At 41.7% G+C, this 18,477-nt stretch overlaps 1 protein-coding gene across 1 annotated transcript in view; it reads left to right on the forward strand.

Moving 5' to 3' along the window:
• Positions 1–692: 692 nt before the first annotated feature.
• The window catches only part of LOC308077484 (uncharacterized protein), a 140,932-nt gene continuing 123,147 nt past the window's right edge, over positions 693–18,477 (forward strand). Inside the window, exon 1 of the mRNA XM_080418180.1 lies at positions 693–785. The gene's annotated coding sequence lies outside the window, so the exon portion shown is untranslated. The remainder of the gene's footprint in view (positions 786–18,477) is intronic.

Here is an 18,477-nt window from a genome sequence, read left to right on the forward strand (position 1 = left end):
ATGTTTTGTAATAATAATCCAAATCTACAAAGTAAAAAGTTAGTGGAGTAAAAGTACAATATTTGCCGCTGAGATGTAGTGGAGTAGGTGTAAAAGTACTGAAAATTGGAAATACTCCAGTAAAGTAAAAAATACCTTAAAACTGAACTTAACCACAGTCAGTACTTGAGTAAATGTACTTAGTTACTTCACACCATGTGAGATGGCAGTGGGACCATGTCGCCGTGCCGTCCCTCCGGCCTATGGGATCGTGACTCCACGGATTCGGAATCTTGAATGGGCGTTTTCGCAGTGTGTGCGGGCCTGAGTGACCGGGGTGCAACGATTGGCTGGAAACGCCGTCCGTGCGTATCCATTCAGCTTTACGATTGGATTAGACTAGGATCAAGTTGCTTTGCAAATTGCTGATCCGGTCTGTGTCTATACCGGAAACGGAAACGTTTCTTGTATGTATGTGCGTGCAAATGACCGGACACAGTGGGCGGGGCTCTACACCGGATTACACTGGCTAATTCACAATAGAAACCAGGCTTCCCACAGGTGCTGCGGAAAGCCCGGTGAAGCGAGGCTACGATTGGATGAATCCACCGCCACTCACCCATCTCGGGATTTGATTGGAGGAGAGGACTCGGTTGGTGGGTGGGGGAGGTGGGAACGTCAAGTTTGCGGTCGCTGAACTGCAGCGTAGAGTGTAGAGTGTACGGGGAGGGCGGATCAGTGTGTGGTGACAGCGACGCTTGTGGAGATTCCCGACCTAAACTGTCCTAGAAAACATTCAGCGAACGGTGAGTCAACTTGAAACATAAACACTGGGGTTTCTTATCTTTCTTATATACAACATACGGCGCCGTTTTGCGGCGTTGGCCGCTTCGCTTGGCGTGATTTAAGGCAGTGAAATGACGCTGATTTTGGATGAGTGATCTCATAGGGGTGGATAGTGTGTGTGACTGTGCACACGGAGGAGTTGCTCTGTCACGCAGCGCAGCGCAGGAGCAGCAGTGGCAAAGTTATGCAAGTCTTAAGTATCTCTCTCTTTCTCTCTCTCTGTCTCTCTCTCTCTCTCTCTCTCTGGTGTAAAGTAACTAAGTACATTTACTCAAGTACTGTACTTAAGTACAATTTTGAGGTATGTTTTACTTTACTGGAGTATTCCCAATTTTCAGAGACAAATATTGTACTTTTACTCCACTACAATTATTTGAAAACTTTTGGTACTTAAAGTGCATTTTTTTTAATGCTAATACGGTTGTACTTTTACTCAAGTAAATGTTGAATTCCGGACTTTTACTTGTAACAGAGAATTTCTACATTGCAGTATTGATACTTCTACTTAAATAAAAAATATTGTAGTACTTTCTCAACCACTGGTGGTGTCTCATGGCTACTTTTCTACTGGCCTGTTTGTAAAGTCTTAACAAAACTGTAATGAGTTACTGCATTACAGGGTGTTCACTGTCCATAAATATTTATGGGGCAATTTTATCGTTCAACCTGATTAACCCTTGCTTTACTTGTGTACTGCTATTACTATATACTTGCAGCAGTATTGATGCTGATAGTGTTGTGCATTGCATCCCCTTATCAGGCAGGATACTTACTGGCTAATGATGTATGTGATTATTAATCATTATTGAAAGCTTATGTTGATTTGGGAATATATGCTTTTGTATTGTGGTAGAAAACTTGCCTTTAGTATTATATAATGATATTGTTATTATTGTTGTTGTTGTTACTACTACATAACATTAACTATTATTATCCTTCACAAAAGTATGTGTTGTCCCCTTAGACTGTACATATTATTACTACATTCAGAGACCATTGCAGATATTTAGTGCCAGAACCTAAGCTTAATGGTATAAGCTTAACTACTTTATTTTGCTCCTAACTGTGCCCCTGCCCTCCTGTGTTTAAACCTGCTTACTGACACCTGCATTTCCCCAATGGTTTGAAATCTCTACTAGCCCGAGTTGTACTTTCGCTTTTGTCAGATATTACAAGTGTAGATTGTTCTGGACGCACGCATGCACGCACACACACACACACACACACACACACACGCGCACGCTCACGCACGCACGCACACAATCATTTACTTCACTGACCTTTATCTGTCATTGTCACCACAATATTTGAATCTATTTTGCCATGGAAATGTATAGACATGATAAGAGGAATGGCAAAGAAAAGAGGATTATCTTTGTTATTAGAAGGGACTCTCTCTCTCTCTTCCTCTCTCTCTATATATCCCCCTCCCTCTCTCCCTCCCTCTGTCCATACAAGTAAGACGCGCGAACGCGGTAAGCGAACGCAAAAAAAGAAAAAAAAGAATGAAAAAAAATATTTAAAAAAAAGTAACCAATAAAAAAAAATATTTAAAAAAAAAAAAAAATCTGCGTTAAAAGGAGCATCTTAGAAAAATACAAATTCACAAAAAAAAAACTTGGAATGTTTTTGAACAATTCAACAAAGTGTTTGAAGTGCCTGTTTCACCCACTTCCGGGGGGCGGAGCCAAAATCCGAGCCCGATGTATTTGTTCGTAGACCCCCACTTAGGGGGGGTAGAAAAAGTTTGGGAGCGATTCGGGCACTTTTCATTTAACATGGGGTTTCAATGGGGAGTTTTTAGGAGCCTTCTCCGGGGCGTGGCTTCCGGGGGAAGGGGCGGGCTTAAATGCAACCTTGACAGGTGTGTTCAGTTTTCAAAGACCTTTCATTTGATGTATGGTACGTCTAAATTGGACATTTACTTATCTCAGAGGAGCTGCACACAGGCAGTGCACACAGAGAGACAGACAGACAGACAGAGACACAACCCAAGCAGGGTTACATAGTAAGCTCCACTTGGTCGGAGGCATCAGGAGGAATCAGAGGTGCGTCTGATTCATGATGGTCTTACCATGCAGGATATTGCCAAATTACGAATCTTAATCGGAGGTCTATTTCCAGTAGTGAGTGCCTGGTAGTGCCAACACTGATTGACTTTAGCTGAAACATTGTCTTCTTGAGCTCATATAACAGTGTTCATAAGGATTTTGAAAGGTATGTCTTCGGCCGGCATTTCAGGCACCATTGCTGCCACGTTCCAGAAAGTCGAAATACAACTGCAGCCATTATATAGACCAGATCTTTCCAATTACAGGCACCGAGTTTTCCTACCTCTTCTGAAAGCATTAACCCGTCTCCTTCAAATTTGTTCTGACATAGTGTTGGTGCAGTGATGCATGGTAAAATCCAGAGTGTTAAAATTAACCTGTGTTAAAAATGATGATTACACTCTCTGAGGTAAATTAACACTTTGTGTTTTGCCCTTTCACCCTATTTCCTGGCTGATTATGACTACGCCCACTCAACTTTGACTAGCTGTTTGCCAATAGAATCCTTGCACTGCAATAAATGGGAGAGCGAGCCATGCTGGGTTTTCCAGCTTTGAGTAGCATGTGTTTGGTACTCTGCCCCTGCAGGCTGTGGGGCCAACTTTTTAATTGTTAGTCCCTGATGCCAAAGAGTACAAGTACTTAACCATGTATTTTGGCCCAATTTCCCGTAAAAACGGCATTTACTTTGACTGAAATGCCCAGCATACCAATGCACTTGAGCATCTGTCTCTCTGTCTCTCTCTGTCAAAGTGATTATAGATCTTTTGATTTTGTACAGTAGGAGCAATTCTCATGTCGGTGCACCCTGGCCATGTTGAATGCTAACATGTAGGCTAGCTGCAATATGATCCCACTGAGCATTTTTCGGGCTATTCAACGTCTATAATATGTCTAACGGCTATGCTAAAAACAGGTTATAACTGGTCTAAAAGTGAACGTTTTTTCAACGTCTATTCTTAGCCTAGACGTTGATTAGCAGGTTTTTTAGTGTTTATGTATAGCCCATCTATATTATAGCCGTTAAAATGACTGTAGTCTGTTGTTTTAGACAGAGGTCTAATAGCCGACTATGGCTCACTGGGATGCTTGTTGGACGGTACAAAAAGATAGCTTTACACAACGTCTCATACAAAATTCCGAAAATCCACAGGGTTGAAACCCACCCACCAGCCTTCTTCTTACCGCACAAGCATGGATTGATCAAAGTGCTTAGTCACCAAAGTGTTGATGTATTCCATTGATTTACACTACAGTGCTGCAGTGCTTCATCACAGACTCAAGCCCCTAATGTCTTTCCTCTAGCATTGGGAGAGAATTAATAACATGACCTTCACAGCTCTGGACCAAGATGTCCTTTGTCTGCAGGAAGTAGGAACACATTTGACCAAGTGTTATTCCCATTCTTAAATAAGTGTTATAATTTCTCAGCAGTGGTGGAAATAGTACTCACATTTCTTACTTAAAAAGTATTAAAGTATTGGCTTCAAAATATACTTAAAGTATATACCAAAAGTTAAAGTACTAAAATGTTTGAAAATACCAGATCTACAAGCTCCGGCTAATTTCAAATAGCCTAGGTATAAAATAAGGCTAAAGTGGTTAATGTATGTTTTATAATATAATATATTTATATCTGCAAAGTAACTAGTAAGTAAAGCTGTCAAATAATTGTAGTGGAGTAAAAGTACAATATTTGCCTCTGAGATGTAGTGGAGTAGAAGTAAAAGTATTGAAAATGGGAAATAGTCCAGTAAAGCAAAAATTCCTCAAAAGTGTACTTAAGTACAGTACTTGAGTAAATGTACTTAGTTACTTTACACCACTGTTTCTCAGTGGTCAAAATCTATGAGTCAGTCGGGAGGGAGGGGAGGGATTCATAACCAGTCCTTTCCAGGACTCCACAAGCTCAGGGAAGTGAGAAGACGATTTTAGGAATGTGCTTCTTCAGAGAGCACTAGATCACTGACGTTGTGGAATGCGTTGGGGTTTGTCCTGGAATGTAAGTGAGCAGATAGAGAACAATGGACGATGCACACAACAATGGACTGAAAGTTATGAATGACTTACTTCTGTTTTCCCTGCTCTACAAAAGATACATAATAATGAATGGACGAACGAACGAATGAATGAATGAATGCAGACTACAGGAGACATACTTGGACTAGAATGACCTATCTTCATCCATCATCTATATTCTAAATCTATACTATCTAACCCTGTGTAGAGAAAAGGCTTATGGGTTGGGCAAACAAAACAAAAATACCAGTCAGGGGGAATTCGTTCCTCTCAGGTTCCAAATAATGAAATTAGTAACCTGTGACTCATGTGTGGCTGCTGTAGGACCTTCTGTGTGCAGTGAGTGTTTGTGTTGTTGTTGTTGTGTAAGGTTGATCTATAAAGCCGCTTTTCCATAACAGCTTAAGCACGACACTGTCCAGTACAGTCCAGAACCGCACCGCACCGCTTCAAAATGTCTTGCGTTTCCATTGCACAAAAGTCCCCACTCGCAAAATCCCCACCCTCCCCTCCCCTCCCGAAGGAAATCAACGCGCCTTTCTTTAACACACCAACTTAGCCTCAGGCTACAGGGTTAGCCTAAATGCTAGCGTGCTCCCTCAGAGCTAGTTTGGCTCTTAAGTTATTATTTGGCCATGTTCACCCTGACTTTAATCTTCGCTATTGTTGGGAAGACCTGTGTGGTGTCTAAACACGTTGCCATCACTTATATAAAAAACATTATTAGCGTGTATCGTCTTACATTAATTGTTGCCAGGTTTAGCAGAAAAAAATAAGCAATCAGGTCTATGAAAACAATCCCAAAAGAAGCGACTATCTACGGCTATTTGAAAATAGCAGATCTACAAACTCACAACGCGTAGAGATGCGACGCATTGTGAGTGTGTGCATCTGCTATTTAAAAAAATATATACATATATAATATTGACAAATACATATTAATTTGGGGGTCCTTGACATGAAAATGTTTAAGAACCACTGGTTTCAACAACACATGGAAACAAGCCCCAAATAATCAACTACATTTTAGAAACAAGCAGTGGTGGAAAAAGTACTCAAATGTTTTACTTAAGTAAAAGTATCAATACTGCAATGTAGAAGCACTCTACAAGTGAAAGTCTGGAATTACTTGAGTAAAAGTACAAAAACTTTTGGTATCAAAATGTACTTAAGGTACCAAAAGTAAGTACTAAAATGTTTGAAAATAGCAGATCTACAATGATGCGATGCGTTGTGAGCTTGTAGAACGGCTATTTTCAAATAGCCTAGGTATAAAATAGGGCTTAAGTGGTTAATGTATGTTTTATAATGTAATCATTTATATCTGAAAAGTAACTAGTAACAAGTAACTAATACGTTTTCAGATAATTGTAGTGGAGTAAAAGTACTACCAATATTTACAAGCAACTTTACAGAAATATAAGCCCAATGTCGCTTATAATAAGTGGACATGGCAACACTGCTACCGTAGTGTTTACATTTTACAGAGGCCTGAGTGGACAGACACAGCTGTGAGCCGACCAATCAGTAGCAGCAGCGTTATACGTCACAGCTTTAGCCCCGCTTAGCCCAGCTCAGACCTACCCAAGACTGGGTACTTTTTAGGCACCAGTTTAGTACCACTTACACACCACTCTACCCACTTCATTGTAGTGGAAACCGTTGCTGTGGTGGGCGGTGTGGGGTGGGGCTAGGTAAGTCCATGTATATGGAAAGCCGCCTTAAGTGGTCAGGAATTCCATGTGGGGAGTACAGGCTCCAGGACTTAGCATGTGCTGGTCTAGCATCAGGGAGTACAGGTTCCAGTACATCCATGTGGTCTAGCATCATCGAGTACAGGTTCCAGTACATGTATGTGGTCTAGCATCAGGGAGTACGGGTAAGTGTCTTGTTCAGGGACACCTAGACACATTGCCGGGGCCGGGAATCGAACCTGGGACCTTCCCAGGCGGGCTCTCTACCCAAAGACGTTTATTGATAGCCTGGTAAACCAGGCTACTTTTATTTCCCCCGTGGGGGAAATTCATATGCCAGAGGCAGCACAGTAGTTAGGAGAGTTACAGGGGAGGAGAAGTACAGCAGGGTAAATGCTGATTGGATGATTAATAACAGCTGAGCTAACTGGAGAGATTTGTATGGCTACTGGGACAGGTGACTGAGCAGGTAGCAAGGAGGACTGAGGCAAGCCTATTGTGTTTCTTAAGCCTATGCAGAAGCAGAACTGATAGTATCATCTCCTGTTTCCTATGCAGAACTGATAGTATCATCTCCTGTTGACACCATGGTGTGTCAATTTTAAACATTAAATCGTTGATTTATTATAATAAATAAATGCAAATAAATTGAGCCCCGAAAGAAGGAGGGAAAGAGAGATGGATACAAAAAAAATAAGAATTGTGCGCAGTAAGTAAGCACACACTTTTAGAAGTAGACCCTCACTCTTCTTAGTGTGGACACAACAACTGACCTGTACCACACCCACATGCACACACTCACACACACACTCTCCTCCACCCTCCCCTCATCCTACCTCCCTTCCACTTTATGAGCATGTTGCCTCTCCTTTTCCGTAATCTGCTCTGATCTCATTTCCCCTCATTTACACACACACACACACACACACACGCACACGCACACGCACACACAAGCACACACACCTACACACAGTGTATATAAGTGATGCACGCATTGTGCGGATCAGGTAAATAAAATAAAAAATTCGAATGACCACTCGCTGCAGACTCCTCAGTCAAGGATCCAGGAAGCACAGAAAATCCATCATCCATTTCCTCTTGTGTTCCCCCAAACAATGCTGTTCTCTGCCTGCTGTTTGGTCTACTCCCAGTAAAGGACCACAAACAACTTTTGAGGGGGGAGATACGCCTTTTCAATTTGGCAGTCACTCTGGGGGAATCTCCAGAAATAAAGTGCATTGACTTTTTTCTATCCCAGTTTCTCGTTTGTTTTAAATCCCGTAGCCCTCGTTTTTAATTTAATTCATTTCTAATTCCTGAAAAAGATGAATTTCTGTGTTGCAGTTATGGATCTTGAATTTTGAATCTACTGCATTTCGGATTTGAGCTTTGGTTAATATCGTGAACAGAGTCAGCAAATGTACGGTAGTGTACCCCTTGGCTTTGGGTGCGTGGTCCCCAAAATTACTGAGCACATTAAAGGTGTGACTGCACTGCAGTCAAGCAACAACTGTAGATTGATTGTCCCCAGTTTTTTCCCCCCCAAGTCTCAGTCTGGGTCAGCGAGGGTATTTATGAGCTGATGTGATGGGTGTGAGGAAAGATCAATATTCGTCGTAGCAGAGCTCATTAGCTCTGGTACTGCAGTGCTGATGGCCAGGCATCACACCCATTTTCCCCACAGAAGATCTATAATGCATCACATCTTTTTTTTACTGTAGAATCGATATGGCTGCTGACCAGCACAGCTTTGACTTTCTGTTCTGGTTTAAAAGTGCCTAATAATACATTAATATTAAGATTATCAATGCTACTACTAATAATAGACCCTAATGTCCTGCACAATGGGCCAAATTTGTCTCCTCTCCCCCTCTCCCCCTCTCCCTCTGTGTCCTTGTTAGAGGCAGCCAACAGAGCTGTTGGCAGATGCTCTACAGTTGTTAACGCAGTTAGAGAACGTTAGAAAGTCAGGCCTGACATGGCCTCGCAAATAGTTTCAGTCTAAATCCTGAACCCCTGGCATCAAGTTAGAACACAGATTGAATTTGCATTTGTTCACCATCGAACAGCTCAGCATTATTGTGCTGCTGTTTGGGCTTGCTATGTGGATGTTATGGCCAGCTCGGATTATGCTTACTCAGTATCAATGGCTGTGTCAAATCACAGAGCAATGTTTCAGCGCTGGCGTTTCCAGACAGTTCCGGGAGGGTGAAGTTCACTCCTTTTGCTCGGAAGGCAGCCTTGAGAAGAAAGCCTCCTGCCTCACAGGCTCCAGGTTGCCGTTTCCACATCCATAAATTATGCATTTTAATGATTGGGTTGAAGCCAGGTCGATGAGGTCATCGTCCAACATGTAAGGTAACTCCCTTACAGCCGCTACATACAGGCTGCTAAGGCTGCTAGCCAAACACACAAGACTGACTCCTACATGGATGCAAAGCTTCTAAACTGTACTAAATCAGAATAGTTTGCTTTTGACACACACCAGCTTTCTCCTTCAAGTAGATAAAAGGCAAGGAGTGCTTTACCGTTGAAAGGAACTTTTGTATTCATCAACCATTATTGATGTTCCATCATGTACTCAAACTTCCCTGACCGTATTATTGACTTAAATCCATACTCCTGCTGTTTTCATATTACCAATAACTTATGCCTGTTAGAATCCACCTTTTACTATAAACAATCTCTCAAACTCGCTTAACTCTTAAAAGCTATTATGCATAATTATACATCTCTATATAATAATCTGAGGCTGCAACTAATTGTTTTTATTTTTTGTTTATTTTGGCGGCTATTTTGTTAAGAGTTTAGCCACACACAAGCCAAGTGAGCAGTGCAGCTTGAGCTCCTAGACTCAGTAATTCCCCCGATTTAGTAATCCCCCCCCACCCCCCCCACCCGTCGAACGTTCAAATTAAAATCGAATTTAGCTCCAGAAGCTTCAAACGTCCACATGTGAAAAAAAAATATATATCAGCCCTACATATGGAAGCATTATGTAACACATGTGTGTAAATCTGTGTGTTTGGCCCGGGTCATCATGTTTAGAATGGTGGAGCTTGAGATATAATAGCGTGACAGCGGGGGATTGAATGAATGAACTGATGTAGGGATAGAGTGTGTGTGAGAGGTAGAATGGACTCGGAGTCGTGCAGATTGAGGCGCTCACAGTAATCCCCCTTCCTCTCCGCTGCAGCAGCTGACCTGGTGTCAGCTGTACCGTTTCACTGTTGCCAGTCATACACACTGACTCACTGTGATGGATGGACAGATGCATGGATGGAGTCCTATCCAGCTAACTGGATAGATAGGCTACATACATACATACATACATACATTATTCTATATTATTGTCTTTAAATGTCTCGATGAATTGAATACACAGGACCTGAATGGAAGCGAGCCCTGAGGGCTTATCTGGATCAACCTTTTAGCATTCTTTTGTAAAAATCGGTGCCAACCGTGCCTAGTTTTTTGCAAACTGTTAATAAAGTATTCAATCAATCAATCAACACATGTACTGTATAATGCATAGATTCATCTAGAGATACAATGTTAAATACATAAATGGAAGGTAGGGCTGCCATTGAACATTCAAACATTTTCTCATGGATCGTGGTATTGGCATTCAGATCTCAATTCAAAGGTTCGATTTATTTTTTTGTTGTTTCGTGTGTGTGTGTGTGTGTGTGTGTGTGTGTGTGTGTCAGAGTCCTGCACGGGTCCAATTTTGAGGACCCGTGCCCGCCCCGCCCGTCAATAATCAGATCCGTTGTCCGCCCGTTTACCCGTGATTATTTCAAAATACGAACCAGACCCGCCCCGCCCGTCAAATAATAGACCTGTTGTCCGCCCGTTTACCCGTGAATACATGCAGTAAAATATATATAGCCTACAGAGACAGTAACTCAATTTGAAAGTGCTTTATTTTTTACTTTTTTTTTTAACACAAGATAACAGCAGCCTTAAAACAATACTCTCAGCGGTAGCTACATTCAGTGGTCAGGTGACTGTGTGTCCACTTTGCTAATGATGGGGTTTAAAGAGGATACAGAAATGGTCTGTATGCGTGCATGTACAGTATGTGTGTTTACCGGATACAGTAGTTGGGCACTAGACCGGGTCTGAGCACTGAGCCGTAAATAGAAACCAGGTTCTGCAATCGCAGAACCGATGCGAAGCGGCGAGGGTGGTCCTTCCTAATCTGGGCGGAGGCATTCCGTCGGTGTGTGTGTGCTTGTAAACATTAATATAGTGGCAGCAACATCTGTATGATACGTCCACATAGGCAGCCTCATTGACATGTGTTTACCTCTAATGGCACAAATCTACCAATTATTCATACAAAAATAGATCTAAAGCTGATTTTGAGTGGTGTTCCAGTGCGAGTTTTTAGAGCATGTCTGCTACCCGTGTGTCGCTGTATGTTTTGGGATTTCAGTTAGCCTTTGTGTGTGTGTGTGTGTGCTTGTGTCTGTGTGTGTTTGTACGTTCCATTGCGATGTGTTAAACCCGACTGCAACAAAGGCACATAGTTCCCGAACAAATAGTTGGTGTGTGTCTGTCAGTCTGTGTGTGTGTGTGTGCGCTTGCATGCTTGCGTGAGCAAATGTCTCTCTATATCGGTATGTGTGTGGGTGTCTGTCTGTGTATGCATGCATGTGTGTGTGTTGGAGCGAGTCTGTAGGCGGGTGCACATTCATTCAGTCACTGTAGCTCTGTCCTTTCAAACCCCAACCGCGCACACACACACACACACACACACACACACTGACGGAGAGACTGACGGAGAGACAGTCAGACAGACAGAATTAGAGAAAGGGAGAGATGGGAGGAGAGGTGTAGGGAGGGTGCGTGGCAGAGAGACTGCTTGAGGTCTCTGTCTGTCTGTCTGTCTGTCTGTCTGTCTGTCTGTCTCCATCTGTGTAAATGTAGTCTAATGGTCCACAGCAAGGTTTGAATTACACAGACATGTCCTGAGAGTTCTGTATAATTCTATTACGACAGGAGGACACAGCGTTCTCTCTGTCACATTGTGTCAGCGCACATGAGCACTTGCAAACTCACACACTCACTCACTCATCACACACACACACACACACACACACACACACACACACACACACACACACACACACACACACACACACACACACACACACACACACACATAACCAAACACTGGTCCTTTCACTTGGTCCTTACACAGGCCCACTGTGGGCTCTACCAAGACACACACACACACACACACACACACACACACACACACACACACACATACAGGCACATAGCATTAATCAGAGTCTGCTCTGTGAATAGAGCTAAACATCAAAGACGGGGTGGCTTTTAACATGGAGATGATCAGGTGCCCATTGCCCCTTCTCTCTCTCTCTCTCTCTCTCTTTCACACACATTGCATTGACTTGCATTAATTCCCCTAATCTCCCTAGCCTAACTGTAATGGATAATTTTATTTATATAACTATGGTCCTTCGTGACAAAACAAGATCCAGAAGTCATAGAACTCACATTGTTGTACAAAATACTGTTAAAACAAATCCCAGAGCCATCCAAAATTCATTCATTGCTGGCCAATTGTGCAGTAGGGCAAAAACGATGACGATTTTGAAAAATGATTTGCCTCATAAAGTTCCAGTAAAAATTACAATGCCTGTGTTCATCGCAGTTATCAAATTACTACAACAGTAGAGCTCTGGGACTTGTTTTAATAATACTTTGGACAACAATGGAGTCTATGACTTCCAGGGATATGTGAGCTTATTTGTTTTGGGAAGATGGATCATACCTAAGTAGGTGAAAGACATTTTTGAACTGAGACGAATGGTTTACTTTGGAGCTCTGAAGCTTACAGTATTAGATTTGGATTCTGATCCTAAGATTCTGTCTGTCCGACTCTGCTTTTAGTTGAAAGTTATGTTTTATGTTCAATTCTTACGACATGCAGTGGAGTATTGCATTAAGTAGGAGTGTATGCAGTTGGCCTGCATGCACCACCACCTGCAAATTGAAGACTGACAGCTTATACATCAGGACTGATGAAGCAGTGCTATTCTTTATAAAAATGTTTTTGTATGAATGCAACTTTATTGGCCGTTTGTCTCGGATTGTGATCTTTAGGAGAGAATCATCAGGCCTTATGCCAGTTAGGTGTTTTTTTTTCTTCTTTTTTACTTTGATACATTTATAAAAGCAAACTCATAATAAACCAAATGCCTAGACCTATAATGACCTTACAATTACAACACAACAAACATACCAGCTCTGAACATCTCCCCAGAGCGCACATTGCCTGTGACAGTCAGCACTTTAAATTGTACAAGCTTTTCTTGTGCATTGTGTTTTGCATGCCATGTGTGCACGGGGGAGGGTTGGGCCTTGGTTGGGGGGGGGGTTGGGTAATAGACGGGGGGTAATTTTAATTGGTGCTGAAAAACAAAACGGTAAAGCGAGCCAAGAGGAGGAACATGATCCCATAACTGCTGTTTCTATTTGGTGGGTAATTGGCCTGGAAAGAATTCTTAAGCTACTTGAAGTTTTTACCAGACGGGGAATTAACAAACTATATTAATTGGCTTTGGTCTATTGGTTAATGGATATCAAGCCCTATTCAACATTGAGAAATATCACTTTAATATTGAAGGAGCCCTAGACCTTTTGTAGGCTATGTTGACAATAAGGCAAAAAAATAAATAATGTAACGACGATAGCTAACCTAACCTTATTTAACTGCAGTGAAATCAAATAAGGGACACCAATTTTGTCCCTAATGTCCACGCATGCTGCACACACACAGGGCAAGGCCACAGTGAGCAACACTATGATCATGTCAGCTCAATCGATAAGCTGCTCTCCTCTCGTCCTCCCTGGGCTCTCTCTCTATTTCTCTCCATCTCCAAATCCTGTCATCATTCACCATCATTGAGGTCTGTGCCGTTTCCTGTGAGAGTCCTTCCTGCCTCTTCTATTTCATCTCTCCTCCCAGTCATTCAATATACTATAGCAGTGGTTTTCAACACTTTTCATATCAAGGTCCATTATTTATTCAGCATTGGAGACAGACCACCGTTTGATGAGATTTAGCCTCTCAGACCCAACACTTAGAATGTTTTGTTTTCGTTGGATAAGATTTTGTCCACAATTCCATGCTGTATTGATGTGGTACCATAGGAGAGATAACAGGCCAACGGACCACTCCATCATCTACCCCCCTCTATTCCTCTGTCCTGTCCTCTCCACCTCTCCCCACTTTCTCTTCTGCTTTTTCATCTCTGTCTGTCCTCCTACACCCCTCTCCTCTATCTCTTCTCCACTTTCTGCTTTTCTCTCTTCTCGGACGGTCTTTTCACTCCTGTCCCGTTCGTCTGTATGTGTGCCTGTGAGCAGATAATCTCCGGCACTGTTGGACTGATCGATGTGAACACAAACACACTGCCAGTAGGCCAAGGAAGAACCTCCACCTTATTTCATGAAATCAAAATCTTTTTACTCTCGATTCCTCCACATATACCGTAGGCCCCGACCACTTGTGCCAGACTAGATTTTCCGCCATTTTTACGTTTTCTTCAAAACACTTTTTGCTACTCCTAAATATTATCTCTGGAGTCATGTGATCAAGATGTATCACACACAGTATCAGTCAAGGTTTTTCCCTTCCAATTGGCTATGACTACCTTCCAATTTTTTCTGGATAGGCAACCCAGCCTGAAGGGGATCTGCACTACGACGAGAAGCACACTTTTCTCCCTCTCCCCTCCTCTGTCACCTCTCCCCTCTCCCCCCATCAGTCAGGCTGTCAGGTTTTACATAATCACTGACTAGCAGGAATCTGTGTACTTTTCACACACACGTACAGAAGCATGCACACATAGCCTACTGACATATGGGCGTGTAGGGGGGGTGCACATGCACACACAGGCATGTGTCTGTGTACTTTGTGAGCGCACGAACGCACGCACTCAACAAAAAAAAAAGTGCACACACTAGTGGTCTATGCACATAGAAAGCATGGTTCTATACTATGTACTTTTCACGCGTGCGTGCGTGCGTGCGTGCGTGCGTGCGTGCATGCGCACACACACACACACACACACACACACACACACACACACACACACACACACACACCCCTGATGACGACACTGACTGACATCTAATTTTATCAGTACTTTTCCCGGTCCCACAGCTAAGCTTGTATATCCCATCCAGGTCGTTGTATTATTCATGTGCTGATGGCCTGCATGAGTGCATAACAGCTCTGATATTACATAACAGTGCATATACGTTGGAAATGTAACAGAGAGACTCCCTTCCTTTGTTTTCATCCAATCTCTCTGTTGCTTGAAGAGACTAGCCAAAACCATTGGTCACATTATATATATATATATATATATATATATATATATATATATATATATATATATATATATATATATATATATATATATATATATATATATATATATGGTGAAATAATTTATACTTTTATTGAGTCCAGAAATATTGTTTGTTTACCTCTGTAAGCTGACGACCACCATTATCCATGTGTGCTTCTGTTTTTTGATGGGTATAGTACTTAAGGCAGCCACCGTGTTACAATGATGCAGTTTGCAACATTGTAACACGGTGGCTGCCTTAACTCATTGACTGCCAGAGTTAAAACCTCGTTCATAGCAGCCCTTGCCAGCGATTTTTGTTTCGTTATTTTGTTATTTAATTCACATATAGAAAGTCTAGCTTGACACTTGAATCGTTTTGATCGTTCCACCACTAGAGAGCAGCACATACCAAGCTTGATCGGCTCGCTGACACACTCGCCCCCTCCCAGACCCACTCACACAGTGAAACACATGAACCGGAAGTGAAATGTCTCAGATTCTGTTATCGGCGAAAATTACTTTGTGATACACAACGGGGATGACTGTTCGTCACCCAGACCATAGATTATAGGAGGGGAGGTCTCCGATCGTTTTTCATAGCGTGTGAAAAACCGTTTGTTTCCCTATTATGGTCGAAAATGACTGGGGGGAAAAATGTAAAACCGAAAACGGAACCCAAGTCATGGAACCGGATGCAGTGGTGGTTGAAGTAAGTGGAACCTGAAACTTAGCCTGATTCATAACAGAATAGCGTGATCAGAGCATAAAGATCAATAAAGACCATAGATCGCATTAACGCGATCCTGGCGGCCAAGCGCGCTATTTATTAGATCGCGTTAATGCGATAATGGCGGCCAATGAGTTAAGCACTATATAGCCTTATAAATGTGAAATGGGGATACACGAACCTTATGTCTTTTCATAACATAACTACTGGCCGTTATGATTAAGCTAACAGCTAAGCAACAAGTGTTTTTTTTATTTGGTATTCAGGAAACGGAATGTTCATATGTCTTTGAATGTTCACTGTTTGACACTTGAACAAGTCTAATGTTTCACGCGCTGTTACAGGCTCATAACATTGTATTACTTTGCATGTATTTTCAGCACAGAAATTATGTTATTGCACTCCCAATCTCCCATTGATCTCATTCTCTTCGTCCATCTCATTCTTGCTTTCTTTTACATTCACCTGCAAGCACAACGACAAACGCAGCACAGGCTGATTATGCAACACATTATGCTCTCTGAGGCTCGCACATATTCATGTTTTGTACTCGTATACTGGCTGTCTTATTACAGCAGACTGTATATGGAACACACCCATTTTCAGCAAATGACACCGGCCTCACATAACAGGCATGTCTATTATTTTGTGCTTACGTCAGACTATTTTAGCCAGAGTAACGTCAGTGTGATCTGATGCTGTTGCGTCCGGAGCACAAGATTTACACCAATGTGAAAATGTGATGACATTTTATGTGAGAGTTCGCGTGTGCAGGGCAAATCATGCAATTTAACCCATTAAGACCTGAAGCCGATTCTACATGTCTCCTAAATCCCAACAGTATTCTGAAAAACGTTTCTATATCAGTGGTGCTCAATATTTTTCATGTCAAGGACCCCCAAGAATTATATGTATTTGGCCACCGATCCAAATCTCAAAATATGTTGTTCCAGGGGATCCCAGAAGCAAAGATTTGAGTAAAAAATGTTTGCTTTAAAAATATACATATTCAAAGATTCGCACACATTTTCAAAATTTTTCAAAAATAGCAGATCTACAAGCTCATAGCGCGGCACTCGGTGCCGCGCTATGAGCTATATCTGCTATTAGTATATCTGCTATTTTTGAATAGCCAAAGTGTAAAATAATGCTTTTTAGCTCAAATAAAAAAATGACAGATGCGTTCCAGGTCTTAATGGGTTAAAAATCTTATTTTGCACTTGTAAGTAGCTCTGAATAAGAGCATCTGCTGTATGTTCATCCATTTTTGTGTGTGTATGTGTTAGCTCTAGCAGCCTGTTTGTGGTCTTACAAAGAGGACAGACAAGCTGATAGACAGACAGACACTGCTCCATGACCTGTTATCAAACAAACGTTAAACCATTTCATCAATTTTTAGATGGATATGAATGACTCTTGTTATTGCTGTGTATAACCCTCAAAGAATTTATCTGTCAGAGTGTTACATCCCAGAACATAAGTCTCCTCTCCTCTCTCTGTCTCTTTGTATCACACAGATCTGTCCATCGATACAGAGAAGCGCATTGCCCTCAACACAGTACTTTAGTTTGTACATGGTGCTGCGTGCTAACGGCAAACAATAACTGATTTTTAACCCGGACAAGAGCCCTGTGACCTAAAAAATGTTGTCAATATTAATATATTGGTTTGTTGCATCAGTTGAATGAGCTTGGTTTAGATTTATGGACTTTGTGTTTCCATTAAGGAAAAATAAGTGACTTTGGCCATGGACACTATGGCTTCTTACGCAATGTGAATTAAGTGTATTTCCATTAGTTGGGCTGAATCGACGTTATTATCGACAACCAGTCCATCAGTCAGTCAGTAAATATCCACAGGAACGATGGAAAATTTGAAGACTAGAGTACCATAGAGTAGCTGTGGAACCTGTGGAACTTTTTTTAATATATATTTTTTGAACAATATGTATTTTCTTCTCTATTTTCTTCTCTGATTCCATTCCTGCATTGCTGTAATTTCTGGTGTCTCGTGTCTGAGCAGGGCACACTTATGATAAATACAAACATTAGTGTCTGGCTGCCGGTCAGACACTAATGCCGAGCATGAAAGCATGCTCTTGTCTCATTACTTTGAATGCACAGTGATTCATGATGTGTTCACCACATTATTTGGTCACACACTGCCAGCTCTTCTCTTGCATAGTGAAGCCCCTAAATGTGGATGTCCTCTGTTCTTTTAACCCTTGTGGTGGTGTCATGTCAGTGGATCATCAACCACCGTTATTTACGACTGTGTGTGTTTGAGACAAAGAGAGTGCATGTGCATGCTTCTGTCTTTCAGCATGCATGTTATTACGCATCTGTGCATTAATGTTTCTGCGTAACGTGCGTGATTCTGCAGGTGCTTCTCTATACATGTGTGTGTGTGTGTGCGGCTGTGCGTGCATGTAGGCCTGTCACAATTATTACATAATCGTCTAATCGCAATTATTTGAGATAATCGCAATTATTTTTGCATAATCGCCATAATCGTTTCCATGTTGAAAAATGTTCACCATTTTCAAATATTAAAAAAGCAGAAATTGCAGATCTACACGCTTACAACTCGTCACGTTGTAAGCTTGATCAGGAAGCTTGATCAGGAAGCTTGTAGAAGTTTTGTAAGCTTGTAGATCAGCTATTTCTGCTATTTTTACAAAATTATTAAATATGTCAATCACTTCATTGTAAATGTAAAAAGTTATTTGTCATATCTGCCCTGTGCAATTTTTGATAACATAAAAG

The sequence above is a fragment of the Gymnoscopelus braueri genome (genome assembly GCF_963280865.1).
Source record: "Gymnoscopelus braueri genome assembly, chromosome: 21".
Classification (NCBI taxonomy): domain Eukaryota; kingdom Metazoa; phylum Chordata; class Actinopteri; order Myctophiformes; family Myctophidae; genus Gymnoscopelus; species Gymnoscopelus braueri.